The following is a 17,699-nucleotide window of genomic DNA, read 5'->3' on the forward strand; positions in this document are numbered from 1 at the left end:
GATAGGTTGAAACACCGCGGGAGAGCTCTCTCTAAGCAAATCAGGACAGGATTGTCTGCCTCCCTGGATGGTCACCTCTGTGATAGTACAAAGACTTCTCATGATCTTAAGTAATTCACTTCATCCTGGGCCTTAATTTTCTCCACTCTGTTATGAAGGGGCTTGATTATAATATTCTGTAGTTCTCTCAGCTCATAAACTTGGTAGCTTTATTTCAGTCCTCCAGTTGTTTGTGAGCAGAAGGAGGAACTCTAAGCCTGCAGCTTAGACAAAACATCCTTAGTAGCAGCAAATGATATTTTATACTCTGCAAACCTTGATTTCTTACCTACAGTAAGAGGAGTGTGTATGACGTAAATGGGCTGGTGCCTGTCCTGTGGACACAGGACCACTAGTGAGTCACATTTTGGATGCTTCCCTCTGTTTTCTGGTATATACTGTGATGAGGAAAAATGTGAAAGGGCATCATTTTAACTTTATGCTGAGGAGGTTAAGAGCAGGATTCAAAAGTGCTCTAATACTTATGGTAAGAGGAGTGATTTAATTGTGGAGCCCATGTAATCCCATTCTCTGCTGAGGACTAATGCTGAATTATATTGCAATGGAGCTGGAAAACACTGCCAGCCACCTGCAGCATCCAGAGCTGGAATATTCTTTCCTCTTTCTTGTTTTGGTTTAAAAGTCAACTACTCTTGGGGCGCCTGGGTGGCTCAATGAGTTAAACATCTGACTTTAGCTCAGGTCATGATCTCACGGCTTGTGAGTTTGAGCCCCACATCAGGCTCTGTGCTGACAGCTCAGAGCCTGGAGCCTGCTTTAGATTCTGTGTCTCCCTCTCTCTGCCCCTCCCCTGCTCATGCTCTCTCTCTCTCTCTCTCAAGAATAAATAAACATTAAAAGAATTTTTTAAAAAGCCTACTGTACTTTTTTAAGTGACTTTGACTTATTTAGCTTAGACAGAAGTTGCTAATTTATCATTTCTCCACCCTTAGTCCTATAAATGATGTTTTGAATAAAAAGTGTTGCATGGTCAGATAAGTTTGGAAAAAAATGTGTATGATGCTGTATTATAGAAAACTTAAATATACTTTGCACTGTCAGAACTTCTGAGAATTACTGAGTTGTTTTAACCTGATCTTGCCTGAATTTATTTGACCAGTCAGCTATTTTTTCTTTCAGTGTTTCTTAACATCTTTGACAGGAGGTTGGGATCTGAAGAGTGTCTCACTAGTAACCATAATCACCATAAAGACAATAATTGCTTGCAATTCTTTCTCACCCCACATTCCACAAAGCATGGGGCCATAATTAACCTTTAAAAAGCTTTCTGATATTAGGGATAGGAAACATTTTTATTCTCATTTGGGGAGATTCAGGGTCAGAGAGGTTATAAGAGTTCCTTAACATGACACAATGAATAGATGGAGATCTGGGACAAAAAACACCCAAGTGTCCTCATTATTCATGAGGCTGCTAGTCTGAACTTCTTTTAAGGGTTACAGCGATGTCACAGTAGAAGGTGAATATTATAGTTTATTGTAGTTAATAACTAGAGTCTATAGCAGTTCAAGATCCTAACCAAACTTTAGATATTGCCATCTATTCATTTGTTCAGTAATTATTTATTGGTCTCCTACTCTGTATCTGGTGCTATATGGTTACAGCAAAAGACAAGGTAAACAGCAGCTTGCCCCCATATTCTACTGAGAGAGAAAGAAAACCAGAAAGTAAATATATACACATATAAAAATAAATAAAATGACATCAAAAGATAAGAAAATAAATAAGTGTGACAGAAAGTGATGGTGGATAGTGAATCTCTATTAGAATTCCAGCAGGTGTTATGGGTTGAATTGTGCCCCTCCAAAGTTCATATGAAGTCCTAACCCCTATACATCAGAATGGAAATAGGGTCATCGCAGATGTAGTTTACGACGATGAGGTCATTGGAGTAATCCCTAGTCCAAGAAGACTGGCGTCTTTATAAAAAGGAGAAAGTTGTACACAGAGACACATACACAGGGAGAACATCACGTAAAGATGAGGGCAGAGATTGGGATGATGCACTCACAAGTCAAGGAATGTCAAAGATTGCCAGCAATCCACCAATCCCTAGGGGACAGGCATCGAACAGATAGATTCTTCCTCACAGCCCTGTTGACAACTCGAACTTGGGTATCCAGCCTCCAGAACTGTGAGACAATAAGTTTCTATTGTTCAGGCCACCCAGTTCGTGGTACTTTGTTGTGGCAGCCCTAGGAAACTGATATAACAGGAAACAGATGGCATGCTGGAGGAAAAAGAATGTAATGAAGGGAAACTAACAGTGGATGCTGAAACATTCCTGGCCGCCAAATAGGAAGAAACTGTTACACCTGGGCCTGGAGGGATGAGGGAAAGGAGCCATTAGTGGAGCCCTATGGGAGGCTATGCCTATAAAAGTTGCCAACTGTTAGAAACTTTGGTACAGGAACATGGCCACCACCAACCAGCAACCTAGTGTCGGGGGAGCCAGGGAAATAAATACCCAGATCTTTCTTTCCACCTGTCCTTCTATTTTCTGTCATGGCTTCCCATTGGCAAAACCCAATGGAAAGAGAGATCAAGGAGGCCTGATTGATTTATCCCACGAAGGTCAGCTTTCTAGTGAACAGAGTAGGTATAGGTAGATGGTGGATCCAGAGGAACAAATAGAAAATAGTTAGCAGTGGTTAGAGATGATCTTTTTGAGGAGATAACATTTGAGCTGAAACTTCAGTGAAGCAGATATCATAGGGAAGTGTGCTCCTGCAGAGGAAACAGCAAGAATAAAAGACTTGAGGTGGGCATGGACTAGTATATTTGAGAAACAGGAAGACAGCCAGAGGGTCCATAGTGTGAGGAGCTCAGGGGAGCATGTACATGATCAGCTCAGAGAGGTGGACAGTCATTGGAGCATTTAAAGCCTTGTGAAATGAGGGTACGACTTTTATTGTAAGTGTAATGGAAAGCAAACGGAGAATTTTAAGTTATTGAGATGTGATGTGAGGATCACTTTAGCTGCTCTGTGGTGCCTCATTGTAGGAGGGTTAGTATAGAAGCAGGTCCCTGCTTAGGAGGCAGTAGAGGTGGCCAGATGAGCTACACGAAGGTGGTAAAAAAGGAGGTGGAGAGAAGTGGACAGATTGAGGGCCTGTGTTTAAAATAGGGAAGATGGGACTTGTTTTTGTATTGCATGTGGGAAGAAAGGAAAAATGAGGAATCAAGGTTGATGTCTAGGTTCTTTGGCTTGAGGGATTCAATGGTTATCATGATATTTACTGAGATGGGGAAATGAGGGGAAGAGAAAATTTGAGAGGAAGACCTTGAATTCTGATTGGGATACATTAGGTTTTAAATATTCTGTAAACTTCCAAGTAAAGATGTCAAGTAGCAGCTGGCTGTGAGTCTTAATCTCAGGAGAGAAGTCAGGGCTGGAAATATAAATTTGATGTGTTATTTGAAGCATGTATACGAGATTGGATAGAATTGCCTACTGCAAGATTATACATAGAGAAGAGATGTCTTTTTCTGGCAATACGAAAAGCTAGAGATTTTGAAACTCATGTCTGCTACGTGACATCTAAAAATATTCAACAACAACAATTAAAAAAAAGAAAACCCTTTTGAGATAATCTGATGAGCCCTTTAAGAAACTAATGGAAATCCTCTGAGGTTAGGAATAAAGAGGTATAGGAAAACCTGGAGGTAAATGACATGGACAGAATATTTGTGTTCCCTGCCCCCAAATTCATATGTTGAAGCCCTAACCCCACCCCTCACCCCCAGTGTGACTGTATTTAGAGATGGGACCTTTAAGGAACTAACTAAAGTAAAATGAGGCTATAAGAGTGGCACCCTGATCTGATAGGATTAGTGTCTTTATAAGAAGACACCAGACCTCATACTTCCCCCTAGTTCCCCCAGCATGCAATTGTTGAAGGAAGGTCCACATGAAGACAAGACACAGGGAGAAGGCGGCCATCTATAATCCAGGCAGAGGATTTTCACCACAAACCAAATTTACTAAAATATTGATCTTGAACTTCCAGCCTTCAGAGCTGTGAGAAAATAAATTGTTTAAGCGCCTGATCTGTGATATGTTGTCCTGGCAGCCTGAGCAGACTAAGTAAGTGAACCCTGAATCCTTTGCGTATATTAAAGCCACTGGATGTGGGTGACTTACAGCTTTGGAGCATTAGGGATATTGGAGGCAAATTCTTGGGTCAGTGCAGGACATAGATTTACCACCTTACATAGTAACCACCTTATACAAATCCGGGACATAGGAAAAGCTGTGTCCTTGGGTAAAGGGTGAATTAGAGAAAGAAGACTCACCCCTCAGAAGCAGACTGCAATGTTGGCTGTGGTATTATTAGGAGGAGGTAAAAGAAAAGAAATGCCTCCTCTTAAGTATCCCTTTCATAGATTTGGCTGAATTTATATTATCTCTGTGGTCTTAAGAGCTGCAGGTTAAGGATTGAAGTTTCTTTTTTTTTTTTTAATTTTAAAGATTTTATTTTTAAGTAATCTCCATACCCAATGTAGGGGTCAAACTCACAATCCCAAGATCAAGAGTCACACATCTCCAACAATTGAGCCAGCCAGGTACCTGTGGGAATTAGAGTTTAAAGTAGGCTCTAGTGTCCTCAGGTAGAGTAAAACCAGCACAAATCCTCCTTGGAGGACTCTTCCTTCATCTTGGGCCTCAAAGAATCCCACAAAGTTAAAGCAAGCTTAAAACATATAAGGAAATAAGTTACTTTGAACAAGTGTTAGCAGAAATAATACGCAGAACTAGAATTGCAAGATATTTAAATTTGGAATTATTAGATACAGGATACAAAAGAGTTTTTTTAGTGCTTACCAAAATAAAAGAAAGAAACAAAACCCAACAAAAGAAATAAAAGAGTACCAAATTGAGCAAATAGATGGGGGAGAAAAAAGCAAATTCAATTTACAAGAATACAACATTTAATAGTTTATCAACAAATGTTTGTTGAGCACCTGTTATGAAACAGGCACTCCTCTAGTGTTTGGGTTTACTGCAGTGAACAAAATAAGCAAAAGTATTTGACCTTATAGAGCTCAGTGTCTAGATGGGGCAATAACTAAAATTTAAATATAGTGTAAGGGTTGGAGGGCAGGCAAGCTTAAGTAAGAATTGGTGAAGTAGAAAAGAAATCTAAAGAAGCAACACAGAAATCAACAAAGAAATAAAACCACCACCACAAAATAAAGAACAGAATTCTGCATAGAAATACAAAAACATGAAAAAAATGTGACAGATTAAGTGATAGCAAGGGTGTAAAAGATGAAGTTACAAAAGGAGATATAAGAAAGTAGGAAGAGCAACTTGCAAAAGTTAATGGTTGACAACTTCATGAGAGTCATGGTTTTTCAGATTCCTATTATAGAAATAAGATGTTAAAAGTAGCCCTAGAGAAACGACACTTCATAAACAAAGCCTGGCAATGACACTGACACTTGACTTCTGAAGAGTAGAACCCAGAAGATGTGGAGGAGTGTCTTCAGTGTGCTGAGATAAAATAACCAGCAACCTGGAACGTGTATGCAGAAAAGCTGTACTTGAAGAATGAAGATTAATTAAAGAACTTTCAATACAAGAAAAAAATGGAGTCTACTTCCCCCCAAAACCCAAATATGCCCAAATAAATTTCTCACAGGTATACTTCAAGGAAAAGGAAAATGGTCCCCAAAATGGTTTGAGACACAAGACAAAATAGTGAGTAAAGATTATGGTAAACTCTCTAGGACTATATAAACAAATACTGATACTCTAAAATGCTAATAATGCTTAAATTATGGCATTAAAATTAAGATAGAGCTAAAATGTAGGGTCATAATTGCATATGAAAGAGAAAGGTAATTACATCTAAAACATTTCAAAATCTTTATATTGTATGTGAGGCAAGTAAAGACTAACTTTATATTTTGTTAAGCTGAGTGTCCGTTTAGTGACTAAGAGAATAGAAATAAGGTGTATATCTTCCAAACCAATTAAGGGATAAAATGGAAGGAGAAAAAATATCTACAGTCAGTGTAAATGTAAGGAGAAAGGGGGAAGGAGAGAGAGCGAGAGAGGGAGGAAGAGAGAGAGAGGTGGAGGAAGGGAGAAACAAGGGGCAGGAAAAAACAAAAGCTTGAAATATGATGGAAAAATAAACCCAAATATATCAGTAATCACAATAAATTTAAATGGACTTAATTCTACAGTTAAAGATCATAGATTCTCAGAATAGCTTTTAAAAAACACATGCATATATTGTTTGTAAGATATACACTTACAAGGACAAAATGAAGTTAGGAAAAAGAGAATGGAAAAAGATATCCAAAGTAGACATAACCAAAAGAAATCTGGTGCATCTATATGTATGACTAAGTAGAATTTAAAGAAAGAAATATAATACTAGAGATAAAAAGGGTTATATATAATGATACAGAACTGAATTTTTCAGACAAATAGTGCTAAATTTGTATATTTCTAATCACTTAGCTTCCAAATATATAAAGCATATAGATAATAGATATGTGATAGATAAACTGATCAAACTAAAGCAGCAATAGACAAATATACTATTGTAGGACATTTTAATACCTATGTCAGTGTTTGACAGATTAAAAAGAAATCACTCTAGGTAAAGAAAATTTGAGGAATACACAATCTTGATCTAAAGAACAAAGAGCTCTGTACTTAATAGAGAATATACCTCTTTTCAAGAATACCCAGATCATTTAAAAATTTTTTTTTAATGTTTATTTTTTGAGAGAGAGAGAGAGAGAGAGAGAGAGAGAGAGAGAGAGAGAATCTGAAATAGTCTCCAGGCTCTGAGCTGTCAGCACAGAGCCTGACATGGGACTCGAACCCACAAACCGTGAAATCATGACCTGAGCCAAAGTCCGACGCTTAACCGAATGAGCCACCCAGGTGCCCCCAGATTGTTTTTAAAGCGGACTACTTCTTAGGCCTGAAGTAAATCTTGGCACACTTCAGAGAATCAGTATCATATAGAATTTTTTTTTAACCAATGTGTTTAAGGAAAAAGTCAGAAACAAACAGCTAACTTAAAAACATGTATTAGAACATTAAGAATTAGACTTCTAAGTTGATATATCAAGTATCAAGTATCAGAAATTAAAGCTGACTGGTAATGAGAATGCTACATAACTACAGATTTACCTTTAAAGCTTTTACTCGGAGGAAATGTATAGCCTCAGCTGTTTATTTTAGAAAAGGGTAAAGACTGGAAATGAGATAAGCATTCAACTTTAGAAATGGGGAAGAGAGGGGTGCCTGGGTGGCTCGGTCGGTTAAGTGTCCGACTCTTGGTTTCTGCTCAGGTCATGATCTTGCAGTTCATGAGTTTGGGCTCTGTGCTGACAGTGTGGAGCCTGCTTGGGATCTCTCTCTCACTCTCTCTCCCTCTCTCTCTCTGCCCCTCCCTCACTTGCTCTCTCTATCTCTCTCAAAATGAATGAACTTAAAAAGAAAAAGAAAGGAAGGAAGAAGAGAAAAACAGAATAAATCCAAAGGAAGTGGAAGGAAGAAACTGTAAAGATGGGAACAGAAGTTAAATGAAATAGAAAAGAAAGATACAATGATCCTTTCTTCAAAAATACTAATACAATAGGGGCGCCCAGGTGGCTCAGTCGGTTGGACGTCCAACCTCAGCTCAGGTCATGATTTCATGGTTCACGGTTCAAGCCCCGCATCAGGCTCTGTGCTGACAGCTCAGAGCCTGGAGCCTGCTTTGTGGATTCTGTCGCCCTCTCTCTCTGCTCCTGCCCAGCTCATACTCTGTCTTTCTCTCTCTCTCTCTCAAAAATAAATAAAACATTAAAAAATTAAAAAAAAATAAAAATACTAATACAATTGATAAATGTATAATAAAATTATTTAAGCAAAAACAAAATGCAAAAAACAGTGATTTGAATACTGTGGATTTCTTATCAAAAAACCATAAATGGCCAGAAGACAGTAGAACAATGTAAAGTATTAAGAGAAAAGAATTGTCAACCCTGAATTCTGCGTCCAGAAAAAGGAGATATCCTTCAGGAACACAAGGAAAATGATGACATTCTCAGGTGAAGGAAAAGTAAGAAAACTGTCAACCATCAGAGCTATTCTAGAAGAAATGCTGACGTTCTAAGCTCTTCATGGAAATTATATCTGGGAGAACCTTGGTGCTTCGTGAACAAAGGAAGACTAACAGAAATGGTAAATAGGATAGACTGTTTTTTCCTTTCTTATGCCATTTAAAATACATGTGACAGTTGAAAGCAGAAAGGATAATATTACTGGTGGGGTTTTCAATGTAGTACAAATGATGACTATAAAATCAAAAAGGAAGCGTGAGGGAACCAAACGTGGTTGTAAGGCTTTTATGTTTTATTTGAGGTGGCAAAATATTAGCTCTAAGCAGATTGAGAGAGAAGGTTTGTGTATTATAATCACTATAGTAACTACTACAACAATTGCCCCAAGAGATATATCCTCTTGGCAATAAATAGAATAAGTAAACAGAAAATCAGCAAGGACATAGAAGACCTCGAATTCTTTCAAGTGCATATGGAATATTCACTAAGACAGACCACATAATGATTCATAAAATGCATCTTAAAATTTTGAAAGAGTACAATTCAGACAAAGCAGGTTCTCTGACCATAATGAGAGTAAATAAACCCATGTGTGTGGTCTATAGATTTCTGGTAAAGGCTGAGAAAGGATAGTTGTTTTCAACAAATGGCAATGAAATAATTATGTATCCATGCCAAAAATAATTTGCCTGAACCCAACCTCCATACTTTGTACAAAAATTAACTGAAAATTTATCATACAGCTAAATATAAAACATAAAACTATACATCTTCCAGAAAAAAAAACAGGAGAAAATTTTTGTGATTGTAAATTAAGAGTTCTTAGACACCAAAAACATGATTCACAAAAGAAAAAAAAAATAACCCCAAACACTGATAAATTGAACTTCATCAAAACTAAAAACCTTTAAGGGTGCCTGGGTGGCTCAGTCGGTTGAGTGGCTTCGGCTCAGGTCATGATCTCACGGTTTGTGAGTTCGAGCCCCACGTTGGGCTCTGTGCTGACAGCTCAGAGCCTGGAGCCTGTTTCGGATTCTGTGTCTCCCTCTCTCTCTGCTTCTCCCCCGCTCATGCTCTCTCTGTCTCTCTCTCAAAAATAAATAAACATTAAAAAAAAAAACAACAACCTAGAAACCTTTGTTCTCCAATGGATGTTTACAAGAATAAAATGAAAAATCACAGACGAGGAGAAAATATTTGTAAGTCGTATGTCCGAAAAAAGGACTTGTATTCAGAAAATATAAAGAACCGTCAAAATTCAATGATAAAAAACAAACAGCCCGATGTAAAAAAAAAGTAGGCGAAGGATTCGAACAGACATTTCCCCACAGAAAATATACAGACGGCAGATAAACCATGAAAAGGTGTTCAGCATCATTAGTCATTAGGAAAATGCAAACTGTAGTCATAATTGGATGTCAGTACACACTGTTAAAATGGATAAAATAAAGTGAAAAGAAACCCGATAATACCAAGTAATGACAAGGATACAGAACCCCTGGAATCCTCTCATTCATTGCTGTGGGAATGCAAAGTGGCAGTGTGTTGGGAAAATGGTTTGACAGTTTCTTATAAAGGTAAACATACACTTGCCATATGACACAGCCATCTCACTCCTACGTATTTACCCAAGAGAGATGAAAATGTATGTTTACACAAAAATCTGCACATGAATGTTTATAGCAACTTTATGCTTAATTGCCTCACACTGGAAACAATCCAGATGTCCTTCAACTGGGGAATGGAATTAACAAACTGCAGTACCTCCATACAATAGAATCCTACTCCACAATAAAGAAGAATGTACTCTTGATGCACAAACAGCATGAATGGATTTCAGTTGCATAATGCTGAATGATAGAAATCATATCCATAATGATACCTATGCTTTGGTACCATGTACATGACCTTCTGGAAAAGGCAAAACTGGGTGGTTGGCAGGCTGAGGGGGAGGGGAAGGACCGACTACAAAAAAATAGCACGAGGAAATTTTCCTCCCCTAGGTGATGGTTGCAGTGGTGCCCACTTTATTCATAAAATGGTATATATGTGTGTTTTCTTAAAAAATATTCACTTTATTGAAACTTGAAAAAAAAAACCCTGTTCACTTATTTTCAAGAACCAATCTCTTGGCAGCCACCAATCTCTTCTCTGTGTTGATAAGCTTGGTTATTTATTGATTTGTTTATTTTTAGATTCCACATATGAGAGTGATCATATGGTATTTGTCTTCCTCTAACTTATTTTACTTATTAGCATAATGCTCTCGAGGTACATCCATGTTGTTGCAAATGGCAAGATTTCATTCTTTTTGATAAATATAATTTCTTTAACTATGCATCTATCGATGAGCACATAGGTGTTTCCATATCTTGGCTGTTGTAAATAATGCCGTAATGATCAGGGTGGTGCGTATATCTTTTCTGGTTAGTATTTTCATTTTCTTCGGATAAATACCCAGCCGTGGAATTACTGGGTCATATGGTAGTTCTATTTTTAATGTTTTTGAGAAATTTACATCGTGTTTCCCATAGTGGCTGCACAATTTACATTCTCACCAACAGTACACAAGGGTTCCTTTTTAAAAAAATTTTTTTGTTTAATTTTTTAAATGTTTATTCAGTTTTGAGAGATGGAGAGCAAGCAGGGGTGGAACAGAGGGAGAGGGAGACACAGAATCTGAAGCAGGCTCCAGGCTCTGAACTGTCAGCTCAGAGCTGGATGTGGGGCTCGAACTCACGAACTGCGAGATCATGACCTGAGCTGAAGTCAGACACCTAACTGACTGAGCCACCCAGGTGCCCCATGGGGTTCCTTTTTTTCCACATCCTTGCCAACACTTATTTCTTGTCTTTTTGATTCTAGCCATTCTGACAGGGGCAAAGTGATATCTCATCGTGGTTTGGATTTGCATTTTCCTGGTGATTGGTGATGCACTGCATCTTTTCTTATACCTGTCGGCCATGAAAATGTCTCCTTTGGACAAATGTCTATTAAGATCCTCTGCCCATTTTTTAAAAATTGTATTGTTGGTGTGTTACTATTGAGTTGTATGAGTTGTATGAGTTCTTTATATGTTTTGGCTATTAACTCTAACAGATAAATCATTTGCAAATATTTTATCTATTCAGTAGGTTGTCTTTTTATTTTGTTGGTTGTTTCCTTTGCTGAGCCAAAGCTTTTTAGTTTGATTTAGTCCCACTTGTTTATTTTAGGGGTGGTTGCTTTTGCTTTTAGTGTCAGATTTTAAAAATCATCCAAAAAATAAATAAATAAAAATTTTAAAAATAAAAAATATCACTCATCAAGACCTATGTTAAGGAAGTTTACCATCTATGTTTTTTTTCCCCCTAGGAGTTTTATGGTTTCAAGCCTTACATTCAAGTCTTTAGCTCAATTTGAATTAATTTTTGTATGTAGTGTAAGATAGTGGTCCAGTTTCATTTGTGTGTGTGTGTGTGTGTGTGTGTGTGTGTGTGTGTGTGTGTGTGACTATCTAATTTTGAAGAGACTGTTCTTTCTCCATTGTATATTCTTGGCTCCTTTGTTGTAAATTAATGGGCCATATATGCATGGGTTTATTTCTGGGCTCTCTATTCTGTTCCATTGATCTATGTGTCTGTTTTTATGCCAGTACCATACTGTTTTTAAATGACATTTAAATGACATTCTGGAAAAGGCAAAGCTGCAGTGATTGCCAGGTTGTGGGGGGACTAAAGACACAAAAAGATACAATGAGGATCTTATTTGTGGTAGTGGTTATAAGACTATGCATTTGTGAATTTCAGTGACTATAAATTTTTAAAATAAATTTTACCTTTTTAAAGTTTATTTATTTTGAGTGAGTGAGAGAGAGATAGAGGGTGCAAGCAGGGAAGGGGCAGAGAGAGAGAGAAGGAGAGAGAGAATCCCAAGCAGTCTTTATGCTATCAGCCTGAAGGCCAATGAGGGGCTTGAACCCACAAACCATGAGATCATGACCTGAGCCAAAAACAAGAGCCAGGCACTCAACTGGCTGAGCCATCCAGGCACCTCTCAGTGACTATACATTTAAAAGTAAGTTAAAAATATTAGTAGAAAAAAAATCCATGGGTGCTGGCTGGGAGAGATGCTGAGAGTTAAAAGAAATAATAGGGAAGGGGTGTGTGTGTGTGTGGGGGGATGATTCTAATTTATTATTCAAATGGAAGGATCTGGGAAGACTCAGGAAGTGACTCTAAGCTGAGCTATGAGGGATGTGAGGAGTCGGCCAGCAGAGAGGTGGGGGAAAAGAGGATTTTAGGTAGAGAAATAGTTTATACAACTACTTGACAGGCCAGGAAGCACTTTGATTCTCAAATGCTAAGAGAGAGCTAGTGTGTTTGCTACCCGAGGGCAAGGGTGATAAGAGGTGAGACTTCCCGGGAGGGACCAAACCCTACAGTACCTTATGGGCCACTTAAGGACTTAGGCTTCTTTCCGAGAACACTGAGTTCTTTACTAGCACTTAGGAATAGCATGATTAGATTTATAATTGTGCTTTAAAATTAAGGCTACAGGGGAGCCTGGGTGGCTCAGTTAGTTAAGCAGCCAACTCCTGATTTCTGCCTAGGTCACGATCTCTCAGTTGGTGAGTTCAAGCCCTGCGTCAGGCTCTGTGCTCACAGTGCAGAACCTGCTTTGGATCCTCTGCCAATTTTTAATAAATTTTGATGGAATGAAGACTTGCTCTGGGTAACTAGTGAGTCACACAGTTGACTATCAAGCTGTCAGCTAAGAATCTGGTGACCTTCAACCAGAGTGTTCTTTCTTTCTCTATCTAATCCATTTTTTTTCCCCTAGAAAGTTTCCCTACCAGGAATAAATGTTTTATTTGACATACAAAGAGCCATATTTTTTCTTGCTTGCATACAAGATTATAGCAAAATGTTGACACATGTTGATTAAAAAGAAAGATTTTAACAAAGTTTCTGGAAATAAGGTCAACATCCAAAAATGAATTGCCTTTGTATATATCAATAAAACACCAACAAACATAGGTTCTAAGAGATGCCATTTATAATAGCATTAAAAAAATAAGAAATTTGGGGATAAAGGTAACAAGATATGCATGATCATTGTGAAGAAATTTTAACTTTGTTAAAAGCACAGGAGTTTCCTATGACTGCTGTAATAAATTCCCACAAGCTTGGTGGTGTAAAACAACAGAAATGTATTCTTCCCTGTTCTGTAGGGCAGAGATGCAAAACCAAGATGTCGGCAGGGCCTCACTCCCTCTGAAGTTTCTAAGGGGTAATCCTTCCTTATCTCTTCAAGCTTCTGGCAGTTTCAGGTGTTCCTTGGCTTGTGGCTGTATAACAGCAATTTCTGCCTCCCCCTTCACATGCCCTTCTCTTCTGTGTCTTATGACACTTGCCGTTAAATTTAAGGCCCGGGGTGAAAGCATCTTAATTCCATCTGCAAAAAATCCTTTTTCAAATAAGGTCACATTCATAGGTTCCAGGAGTTATGAGCATATCTTTTTGAGGCCATCATTCATCCCACTACAGTAAAGAACCAAATAAATGGAGGGGCGTACTGTGTACGAAAGAAGACAAATATTATAATGTCTTATATTATAATATTATAATGCCAAATTGATTCGATGTATACTTATATCCCCAAAGAATTATTTCAGTTGAACCTGACAAATTGGTCCTAAAAGGGACAAATAGTCAAGATACTCTAGACAAGAAGTAGGTAAGGCGGGGGGGAGTGCCTTTGTTGCTCAGTTGGTTAAGCATCTGGCTCTTGATTTCGGCTCAGGTTATGGTTTCACAGATTGTGAGACTGAGCCCTGCGTTGGGCTCTTTCCTGACAGTGCAGAGCCTGCTTAGGATTCTCTCTCCCTCTGTATGCACCCCCCCATAAATAAGTAAACTTAAAAAAAAAAAGAAATAGGTAAGGAGATGATGGAGCGCCTGGGTGGCTCAGTTGGTTAAGCATATGACTCTTAATTTCTCTTGATTTCAGCTCAGCGTGGATCCTGCTTAGGCTTCTCTCTCTCTTCTCTCTCTCTCTCTCTCTCTCTCTCAAAAAAAATTAATTAATTAAAAAAAAAGTAAGGACATGAGATACCACCAGCTAGATATCAAGATTTATTTGAAAACTCTCCTACATACAACTATGTGGCATTGGTGCAAAGATTTAAAAACTGACCAGTGAAACAGAAACTAGCCTACACATATATCAAAACATGATATATGGAAGAGGTTGCATTGCAGATCAGTGGGGAAAGAATGTCTCTTTAAGAAATGCTCCCAGAGCAATAGGTTATCCACATTGAAAAAACTGAAATCAGATCCCTACCTCACATCATATCCAAAACATCAATTCCAGATGAGTGAAAGGCCTACATGCAAAAGCCAAAACTTTAACACTATTTGAAGAAAACATAAAAAAATTATCTTTATGACAGCAGAGCACTAAATGATTTCTTAAGCAAGAAACAAAATATACTACTAATAAAAGATAAGAATGATATATTTGACTATGTTAAAATTAAGAATTTTTGAATGAAAAGGTATTATAAAGAGTAAAAAGACAAGGTGAAAACTTAGAGAAGACATTGGAACACACACAGCAAAAGATTGATGGCTGGAGTATATAAAGAGTTTTTAAAAAAAATAAACGACCAACAAAACATACGTACATATTCTATTGTATCCCTATATGTTATTATATCTATATCTATTAAATTCTGTTCTAATATAGAATTGGGCAAAATAGGTGAGCAGGTATTCTGAAAGAGGAACTGAATAATTAACGAGAATATGAAAACATGCTCAATCTCATTATTGATCATGGAAATACAAGTTAAAACACCAATGAGATCCCATGTCACACCTTCTAGCTTAGCAAAAATTAAAAAGTTGTAAAAAGTTGGTCTATTCTGTTGGGCAGAAACTCTTGTTGGTAGTAGTGGAATTTGGTGCCAGCATTGGATCATAATATGCCATTATCTAGTAAATATCAACTTGCACACACCCTGTGACTTAGCAATTCTCTTCCCAGGAGTAGACTTGGGGGTCCAGAGAATGTATCAGACTGTGGATAGCAGACATGTACAGGAATGTTCACAGAAGCAAGGTTTGTGATGACAAGTAAATAGAAACAAACCACACATGTCATTAGGAACATACACAAATAAAAGATGTAGCTATGGGATCGAATGCTGGAAAACCATAAATATCAATGATTTATAGCTGCTCACATAAGCATGGAGAACTCTCTAAGACTTAACATTAAGGGAAAAAAAAAGTGTGGCTTCAGTTAATGCATTCAAGTTCTTTAAAGTTTACATTTTAGTTTTATAAAGTTTACAAACAAGCTAAAGGACATTTTCCATTTCATAAACTGGGCAATGGGCAGGACCGTGACTTGTCTCAGCTGCAAATCTGAGACAAATCCTATTTTAATGCTATATTTAAGAAAATCAAATTGGCAAACCACAGTCCTCAGGCTAGATGCCTATTTTTTAAAATATAAGTATATTGGAACCAAGGCTGGGATTACAATGAGCCAACTGAGGCAGTGTTATAAAACTACAGGATCAGATCCTGCTATTTATTTATTTATTTAAGAGACAGAGAGAGAGACAGAGAGGAGAAGGGAGTGGCCGAGAGAGAGAGAGAGAGAGAGCGCGCGTTCTAAGCAGTTTCCATGCTCAGCATGGAGCCCAACTTGGGGCTCAATCCCACAACCCTAGGATCACAACCTGAGTGGAAATCAAGAGTCAGATGCTCAACCAACTGAGTCACCAAGGAGCCCTGGTCAGATCCTGTCTTTATTTAAAATTTTCATGTTTGGTTTGCTATGGATATTTTCACATTAATTTTGATTTTTATCTAAGATTTTTAAAAAAGTTTCTTTATTTATTTTGAGAGATAGAGAGAGTGCAAGTGGGGGAAGTGCAGAGAGAGAGAAAATCTCAAGCAGGCTCCATGCTGTAGGTGCAGAGCCCAACACGGGGCTTAAACTCACGGACTGTGAGATCATGTGCTGAGTCGAAATCAAGAGTCGGATGCTTAACCGCCTGAGCCACCCAGGTGCCCCTTAATTTTGATTTTTAAATATTGTATTAAAATATTATTTATCCTAAGTATTCGTGTTTTTGTTGGTGCCCCTTAAATTTTGCACCCATAGCAAATGCCTCACTTGCCCCACCGTAGTCCTGGTCCTTGTTGGTTTTACTCTTATGCTTCATAACCTGCAAAAATGTTACATGCATTCTTTTGAATTTATCTAGTATTTCAAAATTTTTAAATTAAGTAAAACATGAGACATAAAGAAGAAAAGAGAGCTAGGGAAAGGATTGAGTGGTTTCTTCAAATTTCAGAAATCTGGAAGAGGAGCTGTTGCAAGTTAAAGGGAGCAAGAAGGAGAAGCAAGCAAAGTAGGAGGAAAAACAGACTGGCAATTTCCAGGAGTGGAAATAATTTGGAACTCTATCGGTCAAGGCAACTGCTGCTATAAATAACTAGAAAATCACCTGTTAAATATGCACCTTTCAATCATCTAGACCTTGATTTTGAAAATCTTGCTTAATTATAACCAACTGCAAGAAGAAAATAGAGTGTGCATTCATGCACATGAAACATAAATTATAATGTAAAATTACGAAAAGCTAGCTTTTGAACAATCAAAGGTTTTTAGCATTTTGCGTCTTTGAGATAGCATGCTAGAGTTCATGGGAGAGGCTGCTGTACCTGCCCCCCCCACCCCCCACCGGCTTACTGCTGGCCGGTGTGTTCTTACTACCCTCAAGTTTCAGCTCAAGTACTGGTTATTCCTAGGCAACTTCCTTGAGGTCAGTTTCTCTTCTGTTTTTCACAAATTCAGAAATTCTTCTGTTTTCCATAATTGGCCTCTAGAACAGTGTAGACAAAAATATTTTGAGGCATGCTTTGGACAGGAGAAAGGGCCAAATTAGAAGTAAGGAGAATAGATACAGGATCTCAGATGACTTAAGACAATGGGGTAAGCTGAGATCCTCTGGAGAAAGAACTTGTGTTATTTCTAAGCTTGTTAGAGCAGAAGTGTTTGAGAATATGAACCAATACTTGGAATTTGAAAGTATGAGAGGGAAGCTGGTTATGTATAGTTCTGAGGACTGTATTCAGATGCTGGACAAATCAAGTCCTCCTCCCTGCCTTCCTTCCTTCCTTCCTTCCTTCCTTCCTTCCTTCCTTCCTTCCTTCCTTCCTCTGCCTCTCCCTTTTGCCCTTTCTCCATCTCTCCCTCCCTCCCTCCCTCCTCTTATCTTCAACACTTATTAAATATCTGCTATATGCCAAGTGTTGATTTAGACACAGAGACTTCTGAGATTAAGATGCCAGACATGACAGCTTAGGGGTACTCTCATATTTTGTTGATTCCAATTTGTGCATTATTTTTTTCACATTGCATCATCTATGAAATTGGACTATATCTTATAAGCATGTTCTAGTTTGATAGCATCTTACTTTATTACATCTTTCAGTTTGAAAGTGACTTCGATTTGACAAAATACTGTCGAAGCTCTATCTGTGTCAATTTTACCTGAC

Source organism: Felis catus, chromosome D4 (genome assembly GCF_018350175.1).
Source record: "Felis catus isolate Fca126 chromosome D4, F.catus_Fca126_mat1.0, whole genome shotgun sequence".
NCBI lineage: Eukaryota > Metazoa > Chordata > Mammalia > Carnivora > Felidae > Felis > Felis catus.